General features: G+C 41.0%; 1 long non-coding RNA gene across 2 annotated transcripts; it reads right to left on the bottom strand.

Annotated features, from left to right (window-relative positions):
• Positions 1-5333: 5333 nt before the first annotated feature.
• Positions 5334-15228, bottom strand: LOC100605250. Of its 2 annotated transcripts, XR_004033588.1 has the most exons (4): positions 15020-15228; positions 10290-10439; positions 9239-9291; positions 5334-5842 (listed from the first exon to the last, which is right to left on the bottom strand). It is a non-coding gene; the product is annotated as an uncharacterized LOC100605250 (long non-coding RNA). The 2 variants fall into 2 exon arrangements; XR_179437.2 differs by lacking the exon at positions 9239-9291.
• Between the last annotated feature and the right edge of the window lie 2880 nt (positions 15229-18108).

The following is an 18108-nucleotide window of genomic DNA, read 5'->3' as shown; positions in this document are numbered from 1 at the left end:
CACAGAAACGCTACCAAAAACAGTATGAAGCTTCCTCAAAAAATTACAAATAGAATTACCATATGATAAAACAATTCTGCTCCTGGGCATATACCCAAAAGAATTGAAAGCGGGGGGCTCAAACAGACACGCATACACTCACGTTCATAGCAGCATTATTCACAACAGCCAACAGATGGAAGCAACCCATGTGTCCATCAATGGATGAATGAATAAACAAAATGTGGCATATATATGTAATGGAATATTATTCAGCCTTTAAAAAGAAGGAAATTCGGCTGGGTGTGGTGGCTTTTGCCTGTGATCCCAGCACTTTGGGAGGCTGAGGCTGGTGGATCACTTGAGGTTAGGAGTTCGAGACCAGCCTCGCTAACATGGTGAAACTTCGTCTCTACTGAAAATACAAAAATTAGCAGGGTGTGGTGGCGGGCCCCTGTAATCCCAGCTACTCGGAAGGCTGAGGCAGGAGAATCACTTGACCTTGGGAGGCTGAGGTTGCAGTTTGCTGAGATTGCGCCACTGCACTTCAGCCTGGACAGCAGAGGGAGACTCCGTCTCAAAAAAAAAAAAAAAAAAAAAGGAAATTCTGATACATGTTACAACATGGATGAATGTCAAAGACATACTAAGTGGCATGAGCCAGTCACAAAAGGACAAATACTGTATGATTCCACTTGTAGGAGGTACCTAGAGTAGTCAAATTCAGAGACCGAAAGCAGAAAGATGGTTGCCAGAGACTGGAAGGAGAGAGTGATTGGGAGTGTTTAATCGATACAGAGTTTCAGTTTTGCAATAGTTCTGGAGATGGATGGTTTCACAACACTGTGAATGTATTTAGTGCTACAGACCTGTACACTTAAAGATGGTTAAAATGGTAAATTTTAGGTTATATATATTTTGCCACAATTTTAGAAAAAATTTTTAAAAATTTTAGAAAGCCTACACATCCTTGCTGTTGTCGTTCTGTTGCTTAATATCTTATAGGCTGGATGCCTGAACACACTAACTTTGGTAAACTATCTTCAGTTTAATTATGCTAAGTAAGGCAGAAAGAGAGCAATTGACTTGCCACCAACAGGCTGGAAGGTCGCTGACAAAGCTCCACACAGAACCCAAGCGACTGGCTCCTGGCTCTGTGCAAAAGCCCCCGAGGCTTTGCCACTTCCCAGTGAATTCGTCACCGTAAGCCTGAGAAAGCAAATAGACACTGGGAAGGGGGCTGAGCTGGTTGCTTTGCTGATCATGGATCAGCCCCAGAGAGAAGACACCTGTGATGTGACTTGGCCATTATGTCTCCTCCACAGGGCTGAGCTCCTGCACTTCCATGCTTATTAAAAGTTATAATTCTGGAGATGAAACAGGGATACACTCATCTGGCTGTAATTCAGGACTGAGAAGAAAGCCTCACCTTCACCCTACCCAGCAAGCCTTCTCCTGCCTTCTTTCTCCACCCAAGAAATGCAACAAACTACTCTGTCGGGGATTTATTTCCTCCCCATGACCGTTCTCTAATGAAGTGCAGGTGCGCGTGCAGCCCGTGGAGAATATGAGAGGATGGGGCGCCAGGAGGGGTGAAGAATTTCCTGAGAAATTCAAGCCCTTAAATCGCTTGTCTTCCATTAGCCAAAGAAAGTTTTTGGTTGTATCAGGAGGTTGGTAAAGTTTTTCTGTAAAGGGCCAGATATTAAATATTTTAGACTTTGTAGTTCCCCTGACAAGTATTCAGTTTTGCTCTTATGGGGCAAAAATGGCATAAATAATATGTAAAAAAAAAAAAAAAAAGAATGTGTTTCAATAAAACTTTATTTATGGACACTAAAATTTGAATTTCACTATAATTTTCATGCATCTCAAAACATTATTTTTTAATTTTTCTAAATCATTAAAAAATGTGAAAACCATTCTTAGCTTGCAGGTCATACAATAAAACAGGTGGTAGGCCAGATTTGGGGACTATGGACTGTTGTTTGTTCACCTCTGGTTTAAATATTTATAACCTACCTACTTTTAAAAAATTAATGTAGCTCACGTGTTCTTGAGAGGAAAGGCAATAATATTTATGGATAATTTGTTTAACACAATTTAGCACAGCATGATGGTGAAGAGCATAGCTTCTGGGAGCAGAATGGTTGGGTTTAAATTTCAGCCCTGCTACTCACAAGCTGTGTGACCTTAAGTAAATTACTTAAACTCTCTGAACCTGTGTCTCCTCAGCTGCAAACAAGCTGACTCCAACAAAATCTACCCAACAGAGTTGTATGGGTTAAATGAAATAGTATGTGTTGAGGGCTCAGGCTGTTGCCTGGTGCCTTGTAAATGTTAGATGCTATTTGCTATATGATAGCATTATCACATTTAATCCTGCCAAATGGATATTATCACCATGTGATAAATACAAATAATAAATTTCAAGTCATTTAGGCAGCTTGCTTGTTGGGGGTCAGAAAACACTACCCCAAAGCCCTTTGAGCTGAAGCAGATTCAGAGGGCCTAGGAAGCAAGGTCTCTCTGACCTTCCACCACATTTCTGTGCGAGAGCCAAACATAAAGGAATTCTCTGTCTTACCTTTCCTGCAAGTAGATCGTAAGACCCTCATGTGAGAGATAAACTGCCCTGTATCCGGAGGAAAGAAACGCTGCACGCAGAGGCCAAGAAGCGTCTGAACAAATACGCCTCTCTGAGCAACACGCTCCCACCCCCCACAGTTTATTACCATCAGGCCCTGCCCCTTTCTGTTGTCCAATCACATTTCTTCACACTTCTTTCATCAGATTTACCATAAAAATACAAACTTTTCCCTGGATCTTTGGGATTTTTTAATTTCTGAAGCCTCTTGAGTCACAAAAAACTTTTTTTTTTTTTGAGACGGAGTCTCGCTCTGTCACCCAGGCTGGAGTGCAGTGGCGCGATCTCGGCTCACTGCAAGCTCCGCCTCCCGGGTTCACGCCATTCTCCTGCCTCAGCCTCCCGAGTAGCTGGGACTACAGGCGCCCGCCAACACGCCCGGCTAATTTTTTCTATTTTTAGTAGAAACGGGGTTTCACCGTGTTAGCCAAGATGGTCTCGATCTCCTGACCTCGTGATCCACCCGTCTCGGCCTCCCACAGTGCTGGGATTACAGGCGTGAGCCACCTCGCCCGGCCACAAAAAACTTTTAAAATAAATTTGTTGTGCTTTTCTCTTGTTAATCTGTCTTTTATTATAGGAGCGTCCACCATGTCCCTTGCAGTAAGTGAAAAAAAGTTACTTTTTCTCCCCTCTGTGCTCAAGCTTCAAACAGAAGGGTGGTTCTAACACAGCCTATCTGCTGTGGTCCAGGCTCTTTCCTTCCATTCAAACCAGGCTGCCTCACTGCTCCTGTTAAGACTATTTCTGTAGCTTTTCATGTTGTTAATCACATATTTGCTGACAAATCTCCTTTCTCTTTTTGTTCCATGATTCTTCTTTTGTTAGGTCTTCTCTTCTATTCCCTTCAAGGGTTCCGCTTCCTCTATCTCCAAAACTTTCCATTGCTGAGGTCCAGAATGTCTACTTTTTTGTCCTCTGCAACATTCCTCTAGTGTCTCCTGCAGCTTTGATGATAAACAATCACCTTTTGCAAAAGTGTCCCACAGCTCCGCGTCTCCAGGTGCTGCACAATGAGATGCTTCCAGAGGGCAAAACGTGCTAGATGGACTGCAACATCGAGCTGACCTGGCTTCACATCTCAGCACTGCCTCTCATTTACCGGAGGATATTGGGGGAATTGTGTAACCTCTCTGAGTCTTGGTTTAGATATCAGTAAAATTGTGATAATAATAAGAACCCCCAACTAAGGTTATTATAAAGATAAAGTGAAACCATGGACATAATGCACATAGGAGGCTTATTCATTCATTCATTCCTTTATTTATTTGCTCAGCAAGCATCTATGCTGCCCCTCCTATGTCCCTCTAAGTGCATACTCAGTGGTAGGTGATATTGCAAAAGCCCTGAGTCTTTTCACCTCAACACATCTTCTAAATGTGCACTTCTCTATTTCTGCATTTTGCTCATCTTCCAGTCTTCTAGGTTCAAGCTCATAATTCTTGGTAATGCTACCTTCTCTCAGCTCCTGTATTCCAACCATCAAGTCTTGCTTGACTTGCTCATTTTTTCTTTCTTTTTCCCACCATCCTAGGACCAAGCCCAGGTCAGCACAAACCTGGATCCTTCTTTCATGCCAATCCTCAAGTTTTGACTTTATTTCAGTTGGAAATTGGCATCCAGGGAAGTGTTTGAATAGGGAAGGAAAAGGATCAAAGTGGTGCTTTTGGAAGTTTAATTTTTGCTCCACATGAGTTCCAGTGGGAAGTGGCCAGTGGCAAGGAGACAAGTAAAAAGTTTTAACAATTTAAATATAAATTGATAAAGACTTAAAGTAAGGTGATGCTATTAGGCATGGAACGGAGAAAGAGGAGGCTGCAAGAGGCATTTTGAAGGAACCTGTGTGGGAGTGAATTAGGTTTGGGGTGTGAAGATAACTCCACAATTTAGAGTCTTGGTAACTAGGAGACTAATTATAGCTTTTTCACAACTTCGGTAGCACTTTGTGCTGCTCACGTGTGTCTTTTCACCTACCATCTGGTGTAGGTTATTTCTTCTTCATGAATCATTGTCTTCCTCTGCAAAGTTATGAACTCCATAAAGCAAGGTCTATGTGTGTCCTAGTCTATTTTCTATTGCTTCTAACAGAATACTTAAAACTGGGCAATTTATTAAGAAAAGAAATTTATTTCTTACAGCTATGAAGGCTAAGTCCAAGATCAGGGGACCACATCTAGTGAGGACCTTCTTGCCAGGGGCAGGGACTCTGCAGAGTCCTGAGGTGGTCCTGGACATTACATGGCAAGGGGGCTGAGTGCTAGCTAAGGTCTCTCTTCCTCTTTTGTAAAGCCACCAGTCCCACTCTCATGATAACCTATTCATCCACTAATCCACCAACCCATTAATTCCTGAATGGATTGATTCATTCATAAGGGTAGGATCCTTATGACCCAATTACCTCTTAAAGGCCCCATCCTTCAATGGTACTACATTGGAGTCTAAATTTCAATATGAGTTTTGGAGGAGACAAATATGTAAACCATAAGAATGTCCCATCATGCTTTCTTTTTCATTTCAAAATTTGCTTACACTGAGTCTAGGCAGTGCTAGTAAGTGTTGCTAATTGGTTCATTCTTGTTGTGAGTACTTTGATGATGTTGCAGGAATGGAAGGTGGGGGAGCAAATTTTTTCCTCAGAGAATTAGAGTTACGTCAGTATTATTAACTTATTGCTAAACTAAGTCTATTCTATAAAGAAACATAAACATTCAGATTATGCACAAAACTTATTTTCATTAGTGAAATACAACCCCCATGAAAGCTCCCACACAATCTCAGTAGGCTGGTGATACAGTGCCTTGGAAAGAGAAATCAGGAGTGACATTCAAGAGCCAGCGACCCCAGAAAACCCTCTATCTTGATGGAAAGGGCTACTTGTTTTCTGTCTCCTCATCCTCACATGTACATTCCATCTGCCTAATGCTTTCCTCTCTTAATTGAAAAACAAACAGACATGACACACACAAAAAAGCATTTCTTGCCCCATTTCTTAGCAAGCAAGGTCAACTTATGCTGCACTTAGGCTGTGTAGTAGGTGCAGGAAAATGTTTTTGTGATTTCTTGAAGCACAGCTTTTAAACAGTGTGGCGCAGATTTGAAGCAGCTGCAGGCAGAGTGGGCTGGTATGCAGCGGGGGAATGCATGGGAGGGCTTTCTGAGCAGTCTTTGAGCAGATGGCGAGTCTAGGCATCCGGGTGCAAATCACTCCAGTCACATCTGAAAACCAAAGAAGAATTCTTTAGAACTGTGACGTCTGGACAGTGTTATTCATTCTATGGTGATATCAGAGAAAGGGCCTCCCATCTTTCTTTCTGAATAGACCCCCCCCCCAAAAAAAAAATCCTAGAGCAATAGCAAGAGTCAAGAAGTCCAAGGCTAAGCAAAAGGAGTAACATTGGCTGGAGGCTGGGGTCCTAGAAAAGGAAAGGCAAAAGACTACAAAAATGAAGAAGTGCTCATTAAGCTAAGGAATATGTCCAGGGATATAACGGGGAAAAATCATAGAGCAGATAACAGAGTGGTTAGGGAAATGATTTGAGACTTGCTAGCATCTCTCTTGTTATCTTGGATTGGTCATCTATTCAATACACAGAAAATAAAGGACTTGCTAGAATGATATAACAGAAAGATCAGTAGCTCTCTTGACAGACGGGCTTAGGTTTAAACCTCACACTCTGCAAGTGATCTTGGCAAGTCACTTCACTTTATTGGGCCTGGGACTCTTCATCTATGAAAGAGGTAGGATGATATCTACTCCTAGGGCGTTATGAGGATTAAATGAGATAATGTAGGAGAAGCTCAGCTCAGCCCAGCATGGCTTGGCATACAGGGGACACTCAGTAAGTATGTGCTCTTTTTCTCTCTTCCCTCTTCTCCTTTTCTCATAGGAGATAGGGCTCATGTAGACCTGTAAAGGCAGAATTCTTTCACAGGCTGCCTTTAGGCAGAGAGAACAGAGCTTGGTCAAGAACTGTGAAGGGCTGAAACTTTATACTACTTGTAAGCTCACAAGATAACCTGACAGATTCATGGATGCTGGCAGAAGACACAAGATTCCTGGGTCAGAGGCAATGGACTTTACTCACAGCACAGCAAGCAATATGAGTATTAGCATATTTGCTTTGACCTTCCAAGCCCCAATTCCCACAGAACAATGTGAAGAGAGCCAGGAGATAACTGTACACACTGTGGGGTGGCTTATGAGAGAGAAGCCCTGAGTACAGAAAACCCAAATCTTGCATAATGGACCCTAAGTGCACCTGCCCTATGCTCCAGCCCAGCTCCGTTTTTCCATATATGTTTCCACTATGGAAACATCCTTAAAAAGAGAGCCCAGCACAAGGACTGTCAGCACCTGCCAGATGTAAAAATGTAAGACACATGGAAAATTGTCTCCCAAAAGGCATAACAGAAATAATCCCTTTCCTTCCTGTCCTCTTACCAGGTTCATTAGCAGTGGCAGGCTTTCTACACAACATTACTTTTCCCTGTGAGCATGCAGTCTCACACATCCCACACCCCCCGTGTTTCCCTCTTTATCTCTTCTCCCATTAACGTAAGTGCTCAAGCACTTCATCAAGAACTTTCTATCCCCATTTTGACCTTTTTTAGAGAAGTGCCAGAGCCCACAGTTGGGGAGGCTGCTGGCCTGACCAAAGGACACGGCTTTTCTCTGGGAATCTCATTAAAGTTTTATGAAAAACATAATAAGAGGGGAATAAGGGAGGAGGTCAAAGGAGAGAATGAGACATCTCTCCTTAACTCTCTGCACTTGGGGAACATTTGATCCCAGCTTGGAGGTGAAAACGGAGCCAAGTTGATGTCACTGAAATGAAACAGGAAGTGTTCTGAGTCTCAGATATCTCCCTTCAGGTGCACGGGCCCAGAGCCAGCTGGATGTTTGGAGAGAGCAAGAGGCCACCTACATGGAGCTATTTGAGTGACACCAAAACATCTTCCTGCACCTGATATTTCCATTATGGTCTCTTCTCCAGCAAAGGCATGATCTAAAAAGGACACCATTCCAATATAAATATGCCATCTGGGAGAAACAATTTCCACTATTTATAAATGCTTCCAGAGGTGGCCCATTCATTTAATGCCCTTATTTTAGTACCAGCTACATGCTAGACATTGTGTTAGCCACTGGGCTTCAAGGGGGATCAACTATACGTCTTGCCCTCAGGAGTCTGTAGTAAGAATCAGGAAGTATACTGGGAATTAGGATGCAAGTGACAAGCTTTATGACAAGTGAATTGAGAGAATGACATAGGAACATAGACAAGGGGCATTTAATCTTATTTTGGAAGATCAAGAGATGTTTTTCAGTGGAAGCTAAATGTAAACTGAGATCCTGTATGTTGAGTCTTTCTTAGCTGTATTTTAGAGGTGAAGAAATGGAAGTTTAAAAAGTCTAAACTTCTTACCCAATGTTATATGGCCTGGGAGTGACAAAGCCAAGACTCAAACATACTATATTTTAATACTGGCTTTATCGTGAGTTTTCCCATGTGTATTAACATATTGGTTTATCTAGGCAGCTAGGGCCTTAGGAGACAAGACCTCTGAGAGACAAGTCCTAGTGGTGATGGGAGGTGCAGGAGTGTGGAGAGGGTTGGGGTGAAGATGATTGTGTGGGGTGGGGGTAGAGAGAGGGTGATGCTGCTTGGGAAAGTCTTCCCAGGGGTGGGGTGCTGGTGTAATGGGGGATTTTGGAGGAGCAATCGATGAGGCCTGAAGACAGTGGAGAGTGTGAAGTTTCTTAGGGAGAAAAAGAGGATGAAAGAGGGTGGGGGGGAGGAGGAGGAGGGAGGAAAGGAAAAGAAGATTAGGAGGAAGAGGAGGTAGAGGAAAAGGAGAAGGGGGAAAAGGAGAAGGGGAAAAAGGAGAAGGAAAAGGATAATTATTTAAGAATGAGATCATATCTTTTGCAGGAACATGGATGGAGCTGGAGGCTATTATTCCTTAGCAAACTAACACAGCAACAGAAAACCAAATACTGCATGTTCTCACTCATAACTGGGAGCTAAATTCATGATGAGAACTCATGAACACAAAGAAGGGAACAACAGACATTGGGGCCTGCTTGAGCAGGGAGGGCCGGTACAGGGAGAGGAGTAGAACAAAATAACTATTGGGTACAATACAGATTATGAAAGTCTGTACAAAAAAACTCCCATGACACGAGTTTACCTATATAACAAACCTGTGTATGTACCCCAAACCTAATACAAAGGTTACATAAAAAGGATAATTAAGGAGAAGTTGTGACAGAAAACTTATGTGAGCAGCAAAATCTAACTTTCTCTGTTTTATAATTGTATCCACTGCTACATGAGTTAGTCATAGCCACTATTACAGGAAGCAGGAGGCCAACACCTTCTCTGTAAAGAGGGAGAATTCAATCAGAGCCTCAACACAAAGCCCACTGGTGATTGGATTCTTCACAGGAGCCTGAATTAGTAGTTCTTCCAGTCCTTTCAAACACTACTACCCCACCCCATCTTGTTGAAGTTTGCTCTGTTCTAGAGAGAAGTAAAGGAACAGGTGATAAGAACCAGCTTCCCTACTCTACTTTGACCCTACAGGCGGCTGCAGTTTCCTAGGACTAACCTTAGCATTTGGAATGAGCATAGTGTCCTGTAGAGTGGAGGGTCAGTGCATTTCTGAAACAACAACCAAAAAAAGTAAAAAGGGTTTTGAGTTGGACCAGGGCTTATATCATATGCTATGGTTCAAAGCTTTCCTCCTAGTCTTAAGGCCAAGCCAAACTCATTTGGGTTTCGAATATCACTATTTAGCAGTCCATCGGCCTGGGCCTCCTTCTCTTGACTGAACTCTCATCCAACCTAGGCAACATTTGGATTCAATTTGATAGAAAATGTGGGTAAGCTGCTTGCCAAATTCTTATGAATCTGTGTCAAACTCAGTGATTTAGGCTAAGATTTGGGGTGTGGCTGAGTCCCCGGAGGAATTCTGTGGTTGCATAATCCACAGAAAGTGAAGCAAAGGGTATTTTCAAAACTATTTCCAAGGAAGTGGACTCTGTAGAATCTCAGTCTATGGGGATTAAGATTTTAGAGACTTCACCACAGAATTTAAGTCTTTTCACAGTACGTAATGGTCTTTTAGGGATGTTTAACCATCTGTTCATTTTTCTCCCCCATCACTCCATCATATAGGTTATTATCCATTTGAACCAGAGGAAACCAGTACATAGGAATGATACATTACTTAACAAGGTCAAGAGGTAAGAAAATGGCTGGACTAGGCTACAGGCCTGACTCAATGAATTCTTTTGTACAGAGGCTACCAAAACCTTGATCCCTGACCCCTTCAAAGACTGTAAATTTTTTTCTTTCATTACAAGGCAGGTTACAACAGTAACAACATACAAGCCACAATAAATATAGGGTATTGAGACTGTTCCCTGGAAATTGACTCTGAGGTGGAGATTTGCATGTAGGGAGTTATCAGGAGTGCTCTCAGGGATGATACTCACAGAGTGAAGGAAGCAGGACTGGGCAAAGGGAGAAGCTGGACAGTGGGGCATGTACAAGAGAGGGCTACCCAGATCCCTTGGGGTGCTCTGGAGCTCTGATAGCTGTTCGCAGTTGTCTAACATTGTGGCAAACGCTCTGGACAGACATTAGTCAAAAGTTACCTCTGGAGAGTAGACATGACCTTGGACTAGGAAGTTCTCTTTGGCAGGGAGCAATTTTCATGGAAGGCTCAGCTGTGTGAGGTTAGCAGCCAATATTCCTGGCAGCTGGAGTGCCTTGGTCCTCAAGGAGGTAGTGCTCCACAGCATCCACTACAGGAAGAGAAATAGAATTCTACATTGAAAACCCAGAGTACCATAGCCAGTTTCATACAGGTCATGTCCATAGTGATGTGAAATTGCTCATAGGAGCTAGGATGGGGCCTAGAGACATCTAAGGCTCCAGAGTCTAAAGAGACAAAGACCCAGCAAAAGCTAAGGGTGTGTAGGAGTCAACAACTATGGCTTTTGCATTTTTATACCGGGGGTAAAATCAGGTTTGATACAGTAAAAGATAATGGCGGAAGAGAAGATGTCAAAGAAGAAATCAAGGACAGACAGAAGAGTCTGCAAGGGAAAAGGAATGTGATTTAGCTAAGATGAGTGTGGAAACTTCCAGAACAAATTGAAGACACATAATACTTAAGTTACATTTTGTAAACATCCTGGAATCCCTGCTTTCTTCCCAGAAGCTACTCTGAGGCTTCCCAGAAGCTAGGCCTTGCTGCTAATGTCATACCCTAAAGCTGGCCTAGCTAGTAGCTGATCACTGGAGTAGGAGTTAGGACCCCTGAGTTTTTAGGGATCCACTTGAACAATAGGGTGGCCTTGGACTAATATATTTGTTTTTGTTACCTATTCTTTTCCTCTCCTTCCAGTACTGAAATTATTGAAAAATGTGCCCATCGTTTTATACCAAATTACTAGGTGAGTATCTCAATTTTCTAAAACATCTGAAAACATGAGAGGTTTTAAAAATGGCTTCCTTCTCTCTTCTCTTCTCTTTCTCATTTCTCTCCCTAGCTCCGATTTTTTTATGACAAGATTATGATGCTATTTTGTTTTTTTGTTGTTACTATTTTCATTTTCGCTTACATTTTTTCTCCTTGAGCAGATTCTCTTTTCAGATCAACTCAAGGTTCTCTGAACACATCTGGTGTGCTCTTTACTTTACCTGCTAGAAGTATTCCCAATACTTGGAATTCCATCCCATCTACATCAGAGCTGTCAACAAAATGGTATCCAGTTGTTAAGGCCCATCTCAATAGCAGTGTGCACTTGGTTCCTTACTCACGTCACACGCAGCACATTGAAATTGCAATTGCCCACTGACTTCCATTCGGTCATTCATTAGCCTTTCTGAAATCTCTTGTTTTTTGTTCCCATCCTGATGTGATTTGACCCTGCCCTGCCATTTCTTATATCTACTTGTCTCATTCTGCCTTACTGTATAGTCACGTGGTTTCTCATTCTATTCTATTCATCTGGTTTCTATTTTAAACTGAAAATTCCAGAGGGCAGAGATTATATCTAAACATTATTAGATTTTTTCTTGTGACACAATATCATGATATATATATACACACACACACATACACATGCACACATACATATTATACATATGTACATATGAGCAACCTAGTAGTCAGAGCTCATAAATATTTAATTGAATTTACTTTCTAAGAACAATGAGGGGAAACCAGGAAAACATACAAATAATGAAAAGCTTGATACCCCTTAACTTCTGACTCTTAACTTAGTTATCCAAACTGAGTGAGATAGTCCTGAGCTCAAAGTTAGCTGCTCACAGTGAGTAGCTTTGTGAACTTAAATTAATAATGAGCCTGTATGAGCCTTAGTTTTCTCATCTGTAAAATAGGAATGATAATTGTAACTACCATGGTAGATGGGACAGTAGTACATAGCCTGGCATTTTATAAATCTACACACGTTCAATTGAAGAAGGTTGAAGGATGCAGCTGGAGCACATTAGCTGAGAACTGAGTCCTCTTGGCCCCAGCAACAGATCCTGACTCCTTCACACAGTGCCAGCGCCATTGGGCTGTGAGAAGTAAAGAACGTTGAGGTCTTTTATTTTTGATACCGAAGTTCTCTTTGATACCAGTTTTAACTCTTCTAGAGAGGATAACTAGATTTTTTTTAATGTGGACCAAAAAATTGTCCACACAAATTTATAAAACTAAATTATATTCTGGTCAGTCCTTAGTTATTCATAGGAGCATTTCCACTTCTAGATTATCAGTGGAATTCTTTTCCCTTATTTTTCAGGCTGCCTTCTCCCTGCCACCCAGCATGTGGCTGGGCCACATCCCCCAGTGCGGGCTTAGGGAATGCAAACTCATTTTAACTTTTTCCTGAGCAGAATATCACTGGGAAGAAAAATTGGAACCCCCCAAAAGCCATACAAAGCATTCCAAAGTAAAATATAAGAAACATTTTGATTGTTTTTCTGTTTTGGATTATCTGTGCCACTGTTCATTTCCCTTTTTTGTAGATAATCAAGAACTAGATGTATTATGGTTAACAAGACTTGAAAAATGCTGAGAAAACTCTGCAGGGCATTGAAGCATTTTAAAGGTAAAATTCATAATCCTCAACATTTACATTTGATAGCCCATGCTACCCTGGAGGAGGGGAGTAGAGTAGATAGATAGCTGCAATAGTTGCAACTGAAGAGTTCTTTTTTTTTTTCCCCCAGGGAAAAAAAACAGCTTCAGCTGTTTCAAATCACATGATTTGAATAATGATTAAAATCAGATAAGGTCCCCAAGACAGAGAGAAAAGGAAAAAGAAACTCTATCTTGCACTGCAAAGATTTTTTTTATATCAACTTAAATTTTTAAGAAAGGAAAGATTGTTTTCTTTTTTAGCCAAGGAATTTCTTCATTGCATTTAGCCAAATATAGGTTCCACACCCTTTTCTAACTCCAGCCATGTGAATGTCCTGATAAGCACAAGGCAAAAAATAAGCTAAGTGAAACATTCTCATTGCCTCATGATCTCTAGAGTCTATGTCATCAAGGCACTCATCCAAATATTGCAAGTGAATTATCTTGAACTTCAGTTTTGAGGAACCCAGAGCCACCTCCTCAGTCATGGAGGGCCTCTGGGATCCAGAGGGAGCTTATAATGAAGGTAAGGATTTGAGCTGGAAGTCAGAGCGCTTGAGCCCTTTCCTTGGTTGTATACTCCTAGGTCAGCTCCGAGCAGACCTTAAAAGAGTTAGAAGATCACACCCATTGCTTTTTTCTTCATAGGATTCAATTCCATGCAAACAATGCAATTTCATTTGTCTAGTTTTAAAAGGTAGGAGGCACAAGTGACTAAGACAGAGGATCCAAAGCTGAAGGCAGTGCAGTTCCTCCCCTCAAAGAGCTCACGGTCTAATACGAGAGACAGATTATTATCGCTATTGCACAGAGGGATTTGCCCACTCTCTCTAACACAATTGCGCTTTACTGGTTGCTAAGAGTGCAGTGGGAACACAGAGTAGGTGTTCTGAATGGCATTTTAGGGCAACCCAGAAAGGCCGCATGAAAAGTTGATATTTAAACCGGGCCATGAAGAATAAATAGAATTTTGACAGATAGAGGAAAAAGAGCGAGACTTTCAAGCCGTCAGCTGATGTTTCTAAGAGAAACCTCTGGCCAAGGGACTCTAAGAGGTAATACTGGACAAACTCAGTAAGGAACTGATAAAAAGGTCTTCAGAGGTGATAGAAGAGGTTGGCGATCAGCAAGTGAGAGGGCTTACAAATATCAGCCTTAACCACCACCCTATTGTGCTTCTACCAGGTATAGTGCCATCTCTCCTTCCATGAATTCCTTTCTCTAGAGGAAATGGACAGTTCTCAGGAGAAGTCCTGATTCCCCCAACCCCACCAACCTTTGCTTCCTCTGAGATTACTATTGTTATTTTACATAACAAAAATGACAACAGCATAAGTTACTCTGCCTTACCTAACAAACAATGATAAGAATAATAATAGCTATCATTTTTAGCATTTATTATATGTTAGGCATTTGTGCTTAGCATTTTACATATAAAATGTCATTCAATCTTTGCAACAGCCCTTTGAGTTATACACTTTTATTAACACACTGTATTTCACTGCTAAGGAAATTTAGACTTGGAAACTTAAGTAATGTGCCCATGGTCACTCAGCTAGTAGAGTTGAAGCTCAGGTTTCTCTAGTAATCTCAAAGCCCAAGTTTTTAATCTCTACATCATCGGGTCTCTCTAGGAATTTCATTCTCCCATAACAATAATATCATAGTTTTATATAGTGCTCTACAAATGCATACAAAGTTTATTCCTTTTTATTTGTTCATTTAACTACAATAGCCTTGTGCTGTTATTTTAATGTTTCATTTTTAAAAATTAATTTATTTTTCATTGACAGAATTTGTATTTGTTTGTTGCTCTCTCCTTGAGAATGGAGAAGTTTAGTAAATGTGAATTAAAGGGAAGAAAAGAAAAGGGAGAAAGTTTGGAAAAGAGGAGGCAGGAAGAAAGGAAGGGAGGAACAGAGAGAAAGAAAAGGGAAGAAAGGAAGAAAGAAAAAGGAAGAAAGGAAAAAAGAAAGAAAGTATAGAGGAGAAAAAATAATATCTTGCTTTATCCATCACAAAGTTGATGGCTGATACCTTTATAACCAAAGACAGATTATCAACAGAAAAGCACAACAAACGTATTTAATTCTTGTTTTATGTGACACAAGTCTTCAAAAATGAAGACCCTAAGACCCAGGAGAAACTGTATTTTTATGCTTAGGTTTGATGATGAATGCAGAGGCATGATTGGACAAAAAGAGGGTATGACTTAAAGATTACCTGGAGTGCACTTAGTAGTCCTGATTCTTCAGATTCTTCTTAGTCTGTCTGTGGAACATTCCTCCTCTCTGGATGTAGGGCAGGACACCTGTCACATGAGGGTCTTCAAGAGAGGTCAGAAAGACCTTTCTGCTTCTGTGGATTTCTCTGTTTCCTTCAGCTTAAAATACTCAGCATGCCAAGGTGCCATATTTGGGGGGTAGAATTTCTTGCACTCTGTCAAAAAAAGAAGGAAAAAAGGAGGGAAGGAAGAGAGGGAGGAAAGAAAGAGGAAAGAAGGAGGGAAAGATGGGAAGAAGGAGGGAAGGAGGCAAAAGAGAGAGAGGAAGGACAATTTTCTGATAAATAAATTGAAGATCAGAGAGCTGAAGCAACTGGACTGGAGCTGTGACAAGTCAATTACAATACCAGGATCAGAATCCAGCTTATGGATTCCTGATGTGACCATCTTTTCATTGGGTTGTTGACTTTGGTGATAAAGGTCCAGTATTTTTTTTTTTATATATAAACACAGGTGAAGAGAGATTTTTAAAGTTCAGTTTTTATCTTTGGTTATCAGAAACAGTAGCATAGTGAGGTAAAAGAGTTAGCTTTAGGACAAAAATGAATTCTCTGCAGGAAAAATGGTGTCTGACCTTACAAATTAAAGTCACATGACTTAGGGCCTATTATTACACAGCAACAGTCACATACCAAGCATTACACAAACAGTTGGAGGGGGTGAAAGACGACTTAATGAGAAATGCATGAGAGGAATGTGAGACATGCATGAAGAAGGAGCATTAAATACCTAGGATAACAGCTATGGCTAAGCTACTCTGAGTTGGGATAAAACAGGATAGGCTAATAAAGGAGTCAAGAATGAAGAATTCATTCTGCATGCCAAGGGGAAGAAACTTCGTGATTGAACCATTAGTCTGGGACCTTCTCAAAGAATATTCCTCACCCTATCTCAATACTTATCCCCTCCGTCGAATTCTTTGACTGTGAAATTCTTTTATAAACAAGTTTATAATGATCAAAAGGATATTATGACATCAATTTTAAGGAAAAAAATCACCTATGCATGATGGGAAGGTGAAGTAGAAGTTGCATTAATATTAAGTTGGAAAAATAGTAAGGAAGGTGGGCAGAAAAGGAATCACTCTATGGGGAAAAATTAAGCAATTGGCTGAGGAGATGTGAATCTGCCTGGATCATCCACTCTCACCAAGCCTCAATCCAATAGCAGTTCTAATCCTGTCACCTCCACACAGTGTCCATAGCCTAACAAAATTTTTCTTGGATGTGAAACCACTATATTCTTTACTGAGGTCTTCACCCTGAAAATCGACTTAACTCTGAAATATTAGTAAGATAAATGTTATCAATGGAAAAATTCCCTGAGCTCATTCTATTATCTATACATTCTTTCTTTTCTTTTTTCCTTTTCTTTTCTTTTCTTTTTTTGAGATGCAGTCTCGCTCTGTCACCCAGGCTGGAGTGCAGTGGCATGATCTCAGCTCACTGCAACCTCTGCCTCCCGGGTTCAAGCGATTCTCCTGCCTCAGCCTCCCAAGTAGCTGGGACTATAGGCGCATGCCACGATGCCCTGCTAAGTTTTTGTATTTTTAGTAGATACAAAAATATCTACTATATTTTCACCATGTTGGCCAGGATTGTCTCGATCTCATGACCTTGTGATCTGCCTGTCTCCGCCTCCCATAGGGCGGGGATTACAAGCGTGAGCGACTGCACCTGGCCACTATTCTCTATACATTCTTCTTATTTAGGTCCACTTCACTATTGTCTGTTTCAGATTATAAAATTGCTGAGTAGAACAATAATGTAATATACTCTCTATGAACTATTCCCAGCTAGGAAGCATCAATCTTCAGACAGTTCATAAAGAGGATGAAGAGGAAGATGACAAGGACAATAACCAGGAGAGTGGACATGGGATTCCATAAGCGATGGGAAGAATGGCTGGAATTTTGCTACTTTGTGTATTAATAATTTAAGGCAGCATGGTATAAAGAAAAAAGCCTGGTCTTTTGAGTGTGAGATTGATATGGCTTCTCATCTTATTTCTCTTCATCATGTGGCCACAACATAGGGTTTATTCCATGGATTTACAAGGTCAAGATTCACTTCTAACAGATAGGAACTATATCCATGCCTCAATATTTAAACTATTTATAAACTTCACCTTGGAAAGTCTCAGAAGTATTCTCCAAGCAAGCTAAAAAAAAAAAAAAAAAAAAAAGCAAATGGCAGCCGACTTAATGGAAAAATATAACAAAACAATAACCTGGAGACAGTATCTAGGAGGGAACAATTCTGGGAGAGCATTTCTTTTTTCCCCACCTGACTTCAGAGGGGTGGCAAGTATTCACTGGAAGGCATCACTTTAAGCCAGGTACAAAAACAGGCTCCAACTATGAAAAGTGCGTTTGCCTAACAAAAGTATTCTGAGCAACCTCCCTGTACACGGCACATTTTCTGAAAATCAATCAAGCCCTCTCATTCAGCTGAAGTCCAATCGCATTGTCTGTCCCTTCCTCCAGAAGCCGATTTCTGCCAGGTAGAAAATTAAGTTTCCTTTACTCTTCTTTCAGACACAATGCTTCAGCATCGCAGAACTGTTGTTCTGTGTGGGAAACCGACTTCCTGTCTCAATAAACAAGCACACACAGGCTTTTCTGGACACATAATGGAGCCTTTTTTATTTTATACAAAAATCATTCCACACTTAACACATCAATGAAGCCACTTAAGCTCTACTGCATCTGAATTAAAGAGGAATTGTGTGATCAAAGGGTGTGAAAAGAACCACACAGGGCGTTCTTCAGATCCTCTACTTTTGTTACATTTGATACATAACAAACCCAATAAATATGCTTATCCCAGGAGCTAGTTTCATTATCTCATACCCTTAAGCCTGGTGAAAGTATGTCTGTACTGCCCTTCGTTCCACAGTGTCCATTTTATACTGACAGTTTTGGTGAAAAAGTGAAAATTATTTGGCATGTGGGTGAGATTGGGGGAATGAAGTGGTTTTCCCTTTAGGTTTTATTTGTTTCTGTTTCACTAACTATAAATGCATATGT

This window comes from Nomascus leucogenys, chromosome 15 (assembly GCF_006542625.1).
Source record: "Nomascus leucogenys isolate Asia chromosome 15, Asia_NLE_v1, whole genome shotgun sequence".
In the NCBI taxonomy this organism is placed as follows: Eukaryota; Metazoa; Chordata; class Mammalia; order Primates; family Hylobatidae; genus Nomascus; species Nomascus leucogenys.
This window is presented reverse-complemented; position numbering and strand designations above follow the sequence as displayed.